This window comes from Rhagoletis zephyria, unplaced genomic scaffold (genome assembly GCF_001687245.7).
Source record: "Rhagoletis zephyria isolate East Lansing unplaced genomic scaffold, Rhagoletis_zephyria_1.1 Rzeph_scaffold_00215, whole genome shotgun sequence".
Lineage (NCBI taxonomy): Eukaryota > Metazoa > Arthropoda > Insecta > Diptera > Tephritidae > Rhagoletis > Rhagoletis zephyria.
In genome coordinates, this window is record NW_016157299.1 from 255213 (window position 1) to 270547 (window position 15335).

At 33.6% G+C, this 15335-nt stretch overlaps 1 protein-coding gene across 1 annotated transcript in view; it reads right to left on the minus strand.

Moving 5' to 3' along the window:
• The window catches only part of PolrMT (mitochondrial RNA polymerase), a 363978-nt gene that overhangs the window by 253859 nt on the left and 94784 nt on the right, over nt 1–15335 (minus strand). The window lies entirely within an intron of this gene.

The following is a 15335-nucleotide window of genomic DNA, read 5'->3' on the forward strand; positions in this document are numbered from 1 at the left end:
AATATGTGCTTTGTTTTTTTTTATTAAATAAAAAGTGTATTGTTTTTCATTATAATTATATTCAAGTTATTAATAAAAACGCAAATTTTGAAACTGTGTGCAAAATCGCAAATGCTAAGCCAAAATAAAGACAAAAATAAAAGCTTGTAAAAAAGACAACATATCTCACTTCATTTCTGGAAGTAGGGCATAAGTACTTTTGTTTTTGCTTATGCCAGTAGAAAAGGTTATTGTTGTTGTGGCTGTTGATTTGGTCCCCATAAAGGGCTTGAGCAACTGTTTTGCCGCATTCAGGGTGCCGTGCAGCAAAATAATGTGGTGACAAATTTTAACATCAGATAAATGGCGAGAGAAATATTGTTAATCGCTTTTTAAGTAAACATGAACGTAATAATATATTTTATACTTAAAACTAATTAGCGCTATCTTTGCAATTCGAAGTGATCTTAAAAATATTTGTAGTGAAATATGTACTTCATGAGTTAAATAGAAACTATGTTATATGTAAAAATATATTCCGATTTTCTTCAAATAAATGGTGTAAGATGGTTTACATATGGATCTAATTTTAATAATGATATTTATTACTTTCATCTACATTGTACATCGTGTGTTTTTACGAGTAGTTGCAGTTTTCTGCAATTGTCCCTGGCCGACTGTACACATTAAAGCTAAATAATTACATAATTTCTACCCTATTATAGGTTTATATTTTAATAAAAAGTGATCAATTACTTAAGAATATATAAACTCCGATCAAACTATAGTACTGAATGCTTGAGAAACAATTATTTAAATTAAATGATCAATAGTGAACGCATTCGGAACGTATTTTGGAACACAGAGCGAACTATGCATATTAAGACTAAATAATTTCTGGCTTTCTACCATATCATACGTTTATATTTTAATGTAATACATATGATTAATAACTGAAGAATATATAAACTCCGATCAAACTTCACTACTGAATGCTTGACAAACAATATTTCAATCAAAAGATCAATAGTGAACGCGCTGGAGCACGATATAAAATAATATGCATAATAAGACTAAATAATTTCTCACCTATTATAAGCTTATGTTTTAATATAATATAATTAATTACTGAAGAATATATTAACTCCGATCAAACTATAGTATTAATTGTTTGACAAACTATTTAAATCAAATGATCAACAGTGAATGCGCTCGGAGCGAATTTCGGAACACTTCCTAAAATATTTACAGAGGGAGTATTATGTAGAGATCAAAATGTATTTAACAGTGTGATTGAATTTGACATTGCTCTCAGAAGAACCATCCTATAAAGTCAAATTGAGAAAAAATTTTATGAATTTTGAATCGTTTCTTTATATTTTCTGACATAACAGTACCGCAGAGTTGTCAATAACAGCTCGTTTAATACACCTTGTTCGAGATATTACGAAAAAGTTTTCCTGTATTTATAGAAAACGTATTCATTTTTTTAACCGATTTAAAAAGGAGGGCAGTCGGGTCTACGTAACTAGAACAACCGGAATGAGGATTGAAGTCGGTGGTATTTTTTGCTTAAAATTGTTATTATTGAGATACAGTTTCGCTACTATTTAGAAATTTCTCGCCATACTTATTCACATTTCTCGGGATTTCTGTTATTTATTTTTTTTTCTTATTAGTCATTTATAGGTTTAGGACTTACTGTGGGTCCCTTAAGATTCATTTCGTAAATATGTACAAATAAAAACAATTGCGATATTTTATTGCATTTTAAATAATGAGTTTTTTATGTTTAATAGTTTTGAGAACATTTTTGGTTTTGTTGTATTCTTTTATTGCATGCCTTAAACTTTTTTACTTTAAGTTATAATGGTGAAGATATGCCCTCCTGCCTTTGTCAAGCACTTTGGCGAGGTGCGAGAAATTTAGCATATGCGCGTAAAAGCATAGAGTAGGTATCCGGCTGTGTTGCCGCGATTATCCAACGTCTTGTCAAGGGAGAATACATATTGGTGGCTATAACAGAATACCATTTCAGCCACTGGCCACTCAACTGAAGTTCGGTTGCCATCCGTAATAGACCCATAAAATCGGAATTCACGTTTTGCAGCCCAATAAATATTTTGTAAATGTGTGCTCTGTCCGCTAACGAATTCCAGCCTTGGCTAAAATATCGTATGTGAAACCTCTGTCTGACTAACGATCGTCAAAGGCATGCCTGAAGACGTTTCATCAGCCCACATAGTTTTGCGGATGCGGTGCAATAAAGCCATAGGAAATAACGCCATATGGCTTTATTTCACTTTACATTGAGAAATAAAGCCATATTTATGCGTATGGCCTTATTTCTCACTGTGAAAGTGAAATAAAGCCATTATGGCGTCATTGCACCTTTGATAGTTTTTTGTGTAATGTTTACCTAGTGCAGAGCTGGTGTGCATATAAACATAAAGTATCTTGGTAATTCTCTAGTTGAAGTTACAACTTGCAAAACAGTCAGGAGGGGTACCCTCGGCGCATTTTTATCTCTGTAAAGGTTATTTAAAAAAAAAAACTTTTTTGAAATGTTGCTCTTTTTTATGAGTAATTGCACGCTCAAAAATGCACTAAATCACCAATATTCTCTTTTGAAACGCTAGTAGAATATATTATTTGAACAACTTTTTCAAAAAGTACATAAATTTTACAACAAAAGATTGTTTATTTTGTTATTAAAAAACACGTAAACAATGTTCCCGAACTGAAACGAGAAACTGCAAAAGGGCGTAAAGTGCTGCCACTTTATTTATATTTCGTAATAATTCAGTTTTCCTTATATGGCGTCTGCAATATTGAGTAGTTTTCGGTTTTATCATTAGCAATTTTATACACACTTTAATTTTATATAAGTATATCGTGCAGATTTATGGCGTTATTTCCTATGGCTTTATTGCACGGCACCAGTTTTGCGGCCATCGTCTTCTTCGAGTAGGTTCTTCGATTCCAAAAACTTTACAACCTCTTATCATGCGTGACTACATCACATATTTGAGTCGTTGTCACTGTTCATCATTTGATTAAAATAGTTTGTCAAACAATTGATACTATAGTTTGATCGGAGTTAATATATTCTTCAGTAATTAATCATATTATATTAAAACATAAGCTTATAATAGGTGAGAAATTATTTAGTCTTAATATGCATAATATTTTATATCGTGTTTGATCGGAGTTTATATATTCTTCAGTAATTAATCATATTACATTAAAATATAAACGTATAATATGGCAAAAAGTTAGAAATGATTTAGTCTTAATATGCATAATTCGCTCTGTGTTCCAAAATAGGTTCCGAGTGCGTTCACTATTGATCATTTGATTTAAATAATTGTTTTTCAAGCATTCAGTACTATAGTTTGATCGGAGTTTATATATAGTATAGTATAGTAATTTATCGCATTTTATTAAAATATAAACCTATAATAATGTAGAAATTGTGAAATTATTTAGCTTTAACGTGTATAGTCGGCCAGGGACAATTGCAGAAAACTGCAACTACTCGTAAATGCATACAATAAATGCAACGTAGATGAAAGTAATAAATATTATTATTAAAATTAGATCCACATATAAAACATTTTACACCATTTATTTGAAGTAAATCGGAATATGGTTTTAGATATAACATAGTTTTCATTTAACTCATGAAGTATATATTTCACTACAAATATTTTTAAGATTACTTCGAATTGCAAAAATAGCGCTAATTAGTTTTATTGAAGTATAAAATATTTTATTACGTTCATGTTTACTTAAAAAGCGCATAACAATATTTCTCTCGCCATTTATCCGATGTTAAAATGTTTCACCACATTATTTTGCTGCACAGCACCCTGAATGCTCGCAACATCAAGTCCTTTATGGCGACCAAATCAACAGCCACAACAACAAAACCTTTTCTATACTGTGCTGCAGTGTTTGATAAAAACAAAAGTGCTTATGACCTGCTTCCAGAAATGAAGTGAGATATGTTTTCTTTTGCCTGCTCTTATATACATATGTATGTATTTATGTATTTACATATAAAACTGCACAGTTTCAAAATATTACTTGAATATAATTATAACGAAAAACAATCCACTTTTTATTTAATAAAAAAAAACACAAAGCACATATTCGTTTACATATGTATGTATTTACTATATACTCAGTTTGGGCTACTTATTTTTTTACTAATATTTATTTATTTTACTAAAATTTAATGGGCTATGCAACTGCATACTTAGACTTTTTCTTAAAATTCTGAATACAATACAAAAATACGAAATATAATGATGGATCGAGTGGAGCACCGACGCCCTTACTTTCGGAATATCTCCGTTATTCTTCCACCTAGACTTCTGACACTTTGCAAATAATTTCATTTTGAATTACAGAATAAGTATATAAATTGTCAGAAGTTTACCAAAGGACAAATTTTTACCAAATTTTTTGCAACATAAGCGCCTTCTGACGACTGTTTAACTTCCGCCTACACTTCTGACAATTTTTGCCCTACCTTCTTATGTTGTCTTCGATTATATTGCAAATTTTCAGGACTTTACCTCATCACTTATTTGCATGTTTAACCCCCCCACCCTCACTTTATACTTCCAGTGAGAGTTCTGACGGCCTGCCTCTCGCTATATAGGTAACAACCGAACCAGTAAATGTTAAAATTTCTACTTTACCAAGTGACGCCTTTCCGCTACGTAGCCAGCTCTTAGACTATCTAGCAAACAATAACACTTGAACTCAGTTTCCCTCAAAGCATTAGTTTAAGTTAAAACAAAGACATATAACTTTGTATCTTCACCAAATAAATGAAATGGATTAAACTTATAAATACTATAAATACACACTTATAATTAAATCCTCTCTTTTCTTTAAATTGATTGGCCGGTGCTCCCTGCACTCCGCCCCAAAATTCGAACCCTAAGTTCTAAACAATTGTAAATCATTCGGACGTCATAAGTCCGCGAAAATCACTAGCCACGTGAATAAACACCGATCGGTATTTTCTACAGCACATTTCGGCCAGACTGGACGCTGAATAGCATTCCCAAGTGCCATCGAGTAAAGTTATATGAGCAGCCAGCTGACATCGGTATAATTTTCCCAATCTACTTAGCGCATTCTTACAGTGGAATCATCATCATTTCCTGACTCCTACCAGAGAGAAAACAAAAGCAAATAGCATTTCAGTCAAGAAAATTTATCATAATTATAACAATTTGCTCCATCTCGAAAGCAGTGTTCTTGTTTCACTACGATCGAAGGTTTTCACTTCTTGTACTTCTGCATTTCCTTTTGACAAAATTACTTCGATTTTAAGCGACTACACCTTTTCCAAGAGTACTTCAGAAAGCGTCAAATATACTTCAGAAACTGTAAAATGTACTTCAGAATAGTCAACAGTACTTCAGGAAACGTAAAATGTACTTCAGAGTGGTTTCATAACAGTCAACTGTACTTCAGTAACTGTAAAAAGCACTTCGGAAACCGTAAAATGTACTTCAGAATAGACAATTGTACTTCAGAAACCGTAAAATGTACTTCAGAATAGCCAATTTTACTTCAGAAACCATAAAATGTACTTCAGAGTAGTCAATTGTACTTCAGAAGACGAAAATTCGTACGCATTCTAATTATTTAAATAGTATATATTATAGTGATTTTAAATATATTAACTTTAAATATATTAACTAAGTCTATATTTAAGACCGAAACAATTAATTTATTAATGCAGTTTTAAATTATATACCAGCTGGCAATGCGAATAAAGATAGTGCATCTGGGTGAAAAGTGGTAGAGTGTTGAATGGCTCTGCCACAGTCGACACCAACAACTGTCGCTTTTGCCTCGTCAGTAAGTCGCTCCAAGTACGAGAGCCTTTGCTCGACAACGCCCGGACCAAATGTAGCTGGAATGCCAATATTTGTCTTAACATACGTTTTTTTTTGCCATATCAGCATGAAGCGGAAGGCTATATATTTGTTCATAGTCCGAATTTTCCCGTGCAAGCATTTACTACATGGTGTATGTTCAAGCGACATTCTTATTTGGTCCGGTCGTTGACGAAGGAAATGCGGCAGTTGTTGGTGGCGATTGTGGCAGAGCGATTCAACGTTATGCCACCTTTTATCCAGATGCACTATCTTTATGCGACATGCCGGTTGGAACATAATTTAAAACTGCATTAATAAACGAATGTACTTGTAATTTAAAAATATATTAAAAAGTAAATATATTTAAAATCACTATAATATATACTATTTAAATAATTACAAAGCGTATGAATTTTCGTCTTCTGAAGTACATTTTACGGTTTCTGAAGTATATTTTACGGTTTCTGAAGTAAAATTAACTATCCTGAAGTACATTTTACGGTTTCTGAAGTACATTTGACTATTCTGAAATACTTTTTACGGTTTATGAAGTACAATTGACTATTCTGAAGAACATTTTATAGTTTCTGAAATGACTTTCTGACTATCCTGAAGTACATTTTATGTTTTCTGAAGTACAATTTACTATTCTGAAGTACAACTGTCTATTCTGAAGTACAACTGTCTATTCTGAAGTACTCTTGGAAAAAGGGTAGAATTCACCAACCAATTTCCTGATTTTCTTTTTACATATCGCCAGTGAAAAATTGCTAATTGGCTTTTTATGAAAACTCATATTTTGATATAGGAAGCAAGGGTTATTAAAAATGCATCGTTTCGAAAAAATTAAGGTTTTTTTGTTTTATTTTTTCTCGTTTTATTTCAATGAAAGGCAAATTTGCTAAGTCCAAAAGAGGGACCAAAAATCCAACAAAACCAAAATAATACGAAATCTTTTAATAAAGATCGATTCCTTCTTATTCGTATGGAGTTTTGCTTTGCTTTAAACGCGCAAAATGTTGTTTTCAACACTTGAAGGAAATGGCTATAAAAAGTTTTTTCCCCCTCCTGTAAAATTGAAAAACCAATGGACTTAGTCCCCTTTCAGACACGTCAAGTCTTGCTTTCAAGTCTGCTCGTTCGTTGGTGAAAGAGGTGGGAAGAGAGGGGAAGAGAACAGATACCTCCGTACCGTCAATTCGTTTCAAGTTTTCTTGTTCTCTTTTGATTTTTTCGTTGCTTCCCATTTAAAGATCCAATGACTTGAATTCAATAAAACTTGACGCGTGTGGAAGCAAAAAGAAAACACAAAAGAGAATGCGATAAAAATTGCTTTCAAGACTTGACGTGTCTGAAAGGGGACTTACTAACTTTGCATTCTAAGCTAGCGATATTTTTAGTAGATATGTACATACATTCATATATTTACTGGGGCCGCCTCAGTGTGCTCAAAATTCTGAAATTATTTTCTTTCCATTAGCCTCACTTGAACTACTTTTTAAGAGTAAATTTTTGACGTCTTAACCTATTATTGATCATGCATTAACCCATTGGTGACTCAGGTTTTTGTAATGTCTTAAGTTAAGTAAATTTGATTTTATCATTATACAAATTATGAATAATTTAACCCATTTACGACTTTGACTTACCGCCTTGATAACCATATTTTAACCCATTAGTGGCCAATTTTTTATAGTCTTTCCCCGGCTAATTTTATTAAAAATAGGTAAGTTTAGGTTACAATATAATTAGGAAGAACAAGTCCCTTCGTTTGCGTATAGCTTTATCAAGGAATTCGCAATACTTAGAACTAAGTTAAAAGCGATAAAATGTAATAACAGTAATAATAACATGAAACAGGCGAAGTCATATTTATAGAGATCAGTTCGATAGTAAAAGATAAGAAATAGATACAAAAATTTACGTTTCAATGTAAAACATAATGGAATATGTGCATGGATAAAACAAAGTTGAAGGTAAAAACAATTTTTCAAAAAAGTCGAAATTATTTTTAGTTTCGACTTTGATTCGACTATGAATATGCCTTATTATGTTTTAAATTTAAAGAGATTTACAAATTAATAATAATAATAGATTGGCGGTTACACATATGTTAGTGTTTGGCCGAGCTTCTCCTCCGATTTGTGGCATGCGCCTTGATGTTGTCACACAGCGCGGAGGGACCTACAGTTTTACGCCGTCTCCGAACGGCGATTGTATTTTTATGAGAAGCTGTCTTTCATGGTTTGCCATTGCCTGCCGAGGGACGACCGCTGTTAAGAAAAAACCTTTTTTCTATATTTTTTGCGATGTTGCTTTGACCAGGGTTTGAACCCAGGCGTTGCGGAGTGGAAGCGCGCACTGCTTACCACTACACCACAGCGGCCGATTTACAAATTAAGCATACAAAATATCGAAAAGCAAGTAATGTATATAATCAAAAACATTAATTAATTTAAAAAATCTACTTTATTTCCACAAAAGAATAATTAAAATTAAAATCGGCGGGCACTCAATGTTACGAAAACTGATAGTTTTTTCAATAATATTGGTTTAAGAAGAAAATTTAAGACATTGATCTAAGAAGTCAAATTATTCCTATTTTTTCTGTTACATAACTAAATTATTTATTTTTTCAAATTCCTAGCTGCTATGAAAAAATTTAAGTTTGTGATCGTTAACGTAATAGATTTAGCTACATTTTTTAACTATAAGTTTAATTTAAATGTTATCTAAAAAAGCATTTATTGACATTTTAAAATGGTCTACTATAGTAGGCCACGCGTGCATTGATGTAAAAAAGAGCTCGTGTACTCTAGTGTTAGGGTTCCACGACAGCTTACTATCCAGGATCAAGCCTAAGAACTTGACCCTGTCTGAGAGCCGCAGACGAACACCCCCACTCGAGGGAAGAGCCATAACGGGTATCTTGTACTTCCTGTCAAACAAGACCAGTTCTGTCTTGCCGTTGATCGCCCAACTAGTTACCTGGTTTAGGTAACCTTGAGCCAGACCAAAACGGGTGTGTAGAAATCGTCCCTTAACCAAAAGTTCCACATCATCTACATAGGCGATCACCCGACAGCGCACAGTTCCTCTAGAAGGTAATTTACAACCGCAATCCAGAGAAAGGGAGCGAGAACACCGTCTTTCGGAGTGCCCCTATTGACTCTGCGCTTAGAGCGGGCGCTCCCCCACTCCGCCGCGACAGTTCTGTCGCGAAGTAGGCAGTAGATAAGCCTTATTACGTTGGTTTCAACCCCCAGATTATGAATAGACTTGAATATTTCCTCTGGAGCGACATTGTTGAAGACTCCCTCGACATCGAGGAAGGCCCCTACTGCATAATCTTAATGCGTATAGGCTTCCTCTAGCCACTTTAGCAATGTATGCAAGACGGTATCTACCGACCTTTTCTTGCAATAAGCATGTTGAGCTCTTGAAAGACAAGTCACCAGGAGTCGCGTTTCTTATGTACAGTTCTATCAGTTTCTCTGGCGTTTTTAGCAAAAACGAAGACAGACTGATAGACTTAAAATCTCTCGGGGAAACATGAGAGCATTTTCCGGCCTTCGGGATGAGCGCAACACTAACTACCCTCCAAGCCTTGGGGATGTACCCGGTCCTCACACAGATCGCATAAATATTAGCCAACCAATTGCACGACACCTCCAGAGCCCTTTGCAGATGCGCAGGTATGATGCCATCGGTACCCGGCGACTTAAAGAGTTTGAACGAATTTATCGCCAAGGCCATATGATGATCGTCTAGGAGATCGTAGAAGTACATGACCTGAAGTACAAAATATCGCAAAGAAGTACATTTGACTGTACTTCAAAGTAAAAAGTACAAGAGCGAAAAAAGAAGTTCTGTACTTCCAAAGAAGTACGGTTGGCCACATTAGTTAAAGCGCAAAACCACATTTCTGAACAATCAGTTGTATGGGAGCTATATGTTATAGTCAACCGATTTCGATGATTTTCAGAAAAGATTAAGGTAATATCGAAGCACAATCACGTGCAAAATTTTAGTAAAATAACTTTAAAACTGAGGTGATTACTAACAAAAAAGTCAAAAGTTAAGCAAATTTTCAAGCACCGTTATCTCGAAAACTGGAGTAAATCTGGCAAAATATGGGACACCATTGAATTCAAAAGGTCCCAGCAGCTATCAGGTCAGCTATCAAAACTTTTGCCAGAAAAAAGTTCAAAACCTGAGCCCACGACGAGAATTTCACTTTCAGAGCTCTAAAACGTCCTTCCTAAATATTTCAAAATTGAGTGTATATGTTTGGCTGTTTAGCTGTGATATTTGTGCCTGCCTACTCTGTTATTTTCAATTTCTGTATTAACAAGTTTAGATGTAAATTTCGAATCTCTATTGTTTTTATATTGGCACAAAGTGTTGGCTCATAAAAGATTCATATAAGAGTCACACATTTTTCGTTTTTATACCCAAGCGCACTTGTGCACAAGGGTGTTATAACTTTGTTCACATAACGGTTGTTTGTAACAGGCAAAACGAATCGAGATAGATATAGACAAATGTATACATAAATGATCAGAATGAAAAGAGAAATCGATTAAGCGGTGACTGTCTGTCCGTCCGTCCGTCTGTGCACACGATAACTCGAGTAAAAATTTAGATATCTTAACGAAACTTGGTACATGTACTTCTTTCGGGCGGGATGGTATTGAAAATGGGCAAAATCGTACATTCACCACGCCTACCTCCCATATAACGGTAGTTTTCAAAAATACGAGAACTGCGATATTTTAGTAACTACTGAAGATTATTCACTCCAAATTGATATTTACAATAATTTTTAGACGAAAAATAAGAGTATTACAAATTTTTGAAAAACGGGCGTAGCCACGCCCACTTATAATTACATGTGTATATCCTGGTAACCGCTCCATACTAAAGCTTATTTATTAAAAATTGATGCTTGCTACAATTCTTTACCAAGAAATACGTTTATGATAAAATTTGGGAAAATGGGCGTGGCACCGCCCTCTTATGATCACATATATGTATCTCGGAGACCGTTGTACCAATTTGTACCAAACTCGGTATGGTTATTGTGCTTGCCACATAAAAGGAAAACGTTGAAAATTATTGAAATCGGACTGAAATTACGGCCGCTTTTCATATAACGGTAAATTTCAGAAATGTTTGAAACTTCAATATTTCGAAATTTAAGGACGCTAATTTACTCAAAATTGATACACCCTGGCTTACCATGTAGCGGTAGCTTTCGGAAAGGTGTAAAACATATATTTTACACTTGCGCCAGGTCTTTAATGTTCGGCTCCGCCCGAACTTAGACTTTCTTACATGTTAATTTAAATTTTGGCTTTCAATTCATCTGTATTACATTTTTTACACCCGAGCGCACTTGTGCACAAGGGTATTATAACTTTGTTCACATAACGGTTGTTTGTAACAGGCAAAACGAATCGAGATAGATATAGACAAATGTATACATAAATGATCAGAATGAAAAGAGAAATCGATTAAGCGGTGACTGTCTGTCCGTCCGACCGTCTGTGCACACGATAACTGGAGTAAAAATTGAGATATCTTAACCAAACTTGGTACGTACACTTCTTTCGGGCGTAGGACGGATGGCATTGAAAATGGGAAAAATCGGACATTAACCACGCCTACCTCCCATATAACGGTAATTTTCAAAAATACGATAACAGCGATATTTTAGTAAATACTGAAGATTATTAACTGAAAATGATATTTGCACTAATTTTTAGATGAAAAATAAAAATATTATACATTTTTGGAAAATGGGCGTAGCCACGCCCACTTATGGTTACATGTGTATATCTGGGTAACCGCTCCACCAAGGCACAGTTGTTGGCCTTGGCACAACATACATATGGCCGAAAATTTTTGAAATCGGATAATAACCACGCCCGCATCCCATATAACGGTAATTTAAAGAAAAACGAAACCTTCGATAAATCAGTAAATATTACAGCCAATTTATTCAAAATTGATGCTTGCAACAATTCTTTACCAAGAAATACGTTTATGATAAAATTTTGGAAAATTGGCGTGGCACCGCCCATTTATGATCACATATGGGTGTTTCCATGAAAATGTCAACCAGGACTGAAAAAATAAAAACAACTGAAAAGGGTTTTTAAGACGAATTAATAAGAGTAATATACTCGAATTTTTATATTATAGAAGTATTTCAGCTTATTGCAATTTTAAAACTCAAAGATTGAAGAGTGAAACTGAGTGTCTCTTCGACTCAGTTTTCTCTATTTCCTATTAACTAAATTAAGAGATTTGAAACATTACAATTACATCTTAAAATCAAATTTGCAATAACAACTAACTATAAAAATGAGAAAAAGGAGAAGTTAGAGCTCGGTTAACGGTAATTTTTTGATTTGGTTCTGATAGTATTCTAATGTCGCGTNAATTGAAGGTTATTTGGTCTGACAAGACTAAATTAATCGCTTTCAATCAGATGGCCGGGCATGGTATTGGGTCAAAGACCCAAATTAAGCCCATGCGCAGCATGTAAGGCAAACTGTGAATAACAGTGGTCGGTCAATAATAGTTTGGGGTTGTATTTCAAAAATTTTCTTGGTCTGTTAGTACACATTATGCGTAAGGAACAGTATCTGTTCATATTCCAACAAAATTTGCAAGATGTAGTCGAAAAATTAGAGTTTCTGCTGAAAAATCACCCAAAACATACTGCATATGTTCGCAAAGACTGGATGCAAAATCAAAAATTTTCTATTTTGAAATGACCTTCTCAATCCGCGGATATGAATCTCATTGAGAATTTCCGAAAACAACTAAAAGCACAGCTTACTAAGTATCTAAGTCCGCAAAATCGAGTACATGAGCCGTGAAAGCAAACTAAGGATATACCTCCAGAATTTTTACAGAGATACAAATAAGTTAGGCCAAATCGCATCCAGGTACTGAAACAAGCAAAAGGGTACTGAACATTCCCAACAAGCAAAATAAACTTAAAGAAGGTTTTTTTAAGTTTTCAATAATAAACATTAAGCTTACAAAACGTTGATTTTTTGTTTATAAAGCGCTTGAAAGTAAGCGTAATATAATCGAAAAGGAGCATTGGTTATAAGCGTAGAAATATAACCTTGTAATAAATGTTCAAAAGAAAGCTTTTTATAAGCGTAAAAGTGTAAACTTATAATAAAGGTTCAAAAAAAGTTTTTTATAAGCGTATGAATATAAAACTTAAAGAAAGCTTTTTATAAACATTTTTATAACCCTTTATTTAAAGATATTTCATTAAAAACTCATACATAGATTGCTTAACATCTAGAAACTAAACGAAATGCGAATTTTCGGCGGACTCATCTACAGTCGCGAAAATATAAATAGTGAATAGACATTTTAGCATACAAATTCACAATAACACATACAAATTAAGCATAAAAAAGTTAATTATTACATCTTGTTGCGTGCTTTCAATTACTTGCGGTTATTGGCAAATTGGAAAAGCGACATCGATGCAGCTATATATTCCGCTTCATCGCCGTCATTCTCATTGATGAACTTTTCTGAAAAAAATTCAATACATTTTTAATTGAATGTTAAACTAAGAAAGGATAAGGGGTACTCATCATTTGAAGACTCGAATGCTCCACCGATTAGCGCAGCGGGTCCTGGATTTGACTTTTTTTACCACATCGGTTTTATTTAATTGTTTCTTTTAATAATATATTTTAAAAAACGTAAACACGTCACTTACGATTGAAAAAATTTTATATTTACTACTTCATGTCGTTGGCATTTACATTTCATTTATAAGTTTAAGTTATTTATAAACATTCGCTCTCAAAACTTATTAAAGGTTTATTTGAAAAAACTTTTAATAAGCTTAATATTAAAAATGCTTATTTAACGCTTATTATAGCAAACTTAGTTTAAGTTATTTTTAAAAACGTTTACTGAAATGCTTGTTGGGCATGCTTATTTGACAATTTGTTTGAATGTATTGGTTGATATTTTTTCACAGTTGTCGTTTTCGTTAACCCAATGAAATCCAATATCAATATTTTCTTATAGTGAAAAATATTTTCAGTCACATAAAATAAAATAACGAGAAAAACCAAATTTCAAACAAATCACGCGTGTAGCGTAAGTGATTATGACCGGATGCAGTTCCTACATAAGTCATACCGTGTTCCGAACACAACTTTCAGTGAATAATGGTGGGCTGACTTTGGAAAATTTAGGAGGTAGAACAAGTACTTACTTAACTTAAAGGTAGAACTCTCTCATTTTCAAATAAACCACTCTTATAGTAGATACCTTAATAGCTTTAATGAAATATGTACACAAAATTATATCTCCACGTTCGAACAAATGCACGAAATTTTTATGTATTTGTCCAGTCGCTATTCTCATTTGCAAGGAGATAATGCATAAGTTAATGCAATAAAGACGGTTTATGCAGATAAGCGAGCCAAATTGTCAACCGTATAAAATGTATGTACATATATACACATATGCATACATACATATTTATCAAAATATTCAGAATGACCGAGTTGAATTGATCCAACCGTGTCTCTTTGTAAACTCGAACAAAATTTAGATATTTCAACGAAAGTCAGGGCCGAAGTCGCCTTTGGTATAATTTAGGTTAGTATTCAATTTTGGCGAAAGCTGTCAATAACCACGCCCACCTCCCATGTAGTAACAGTATTTTTGTATTATTATTATTTTTTACGAATTTTGCTGTGCAAATTTACATGTCAAATATATCAACAAATATTTGTGGGTACTTTTGCACCAGTCGTTGCCTATGGGTTAATGACAAAAAAATCCTATACATGCACAGTATTTCATGTATTAATTTTCAAATAAGCATATTGTCAATGGTTGGTTTACTGTATACTGTGGTTTTTCTTATATATCGACAAGTATTTTTGTTGAGTGTTTTGTATGTAAAGTAGAATATTCAAATCTACCGTACTCTGTTTGCCTAGAAGTTTGAATGAATTCATGCTGCTCTCTAATCCATACATATGTACGTACATCTGTAATACTTCTAAATTCTGCTAGTACATTCAAAGTACATTCCCCAACATCAGAGTGTCGATATATTGAAAAAATAACAAATAATTTTTAAGCAACAACAAAACCGAATCCATTCTCATATAAATATATATATCGTCGTTTAAAGTACAAAACCGCGTATCGTGATTCTGCAAAACCGCGTAACTGACATTGGCTGCCAAAAATTGGATTTGCTCACACAAGCTCTTGGCTCAATCCTTATCCATTCGTCCTGAAATATACTAGGCAGCAGTGATGGGCACACCTAAATACTTTTGTACTTAAAGTACCACTTTGGGTACTAAATACACAAATACTTAGTATTTTGAGATGACTAAATACTAGACTGGGTCGGTCCCCATACAAAAAAAAAAA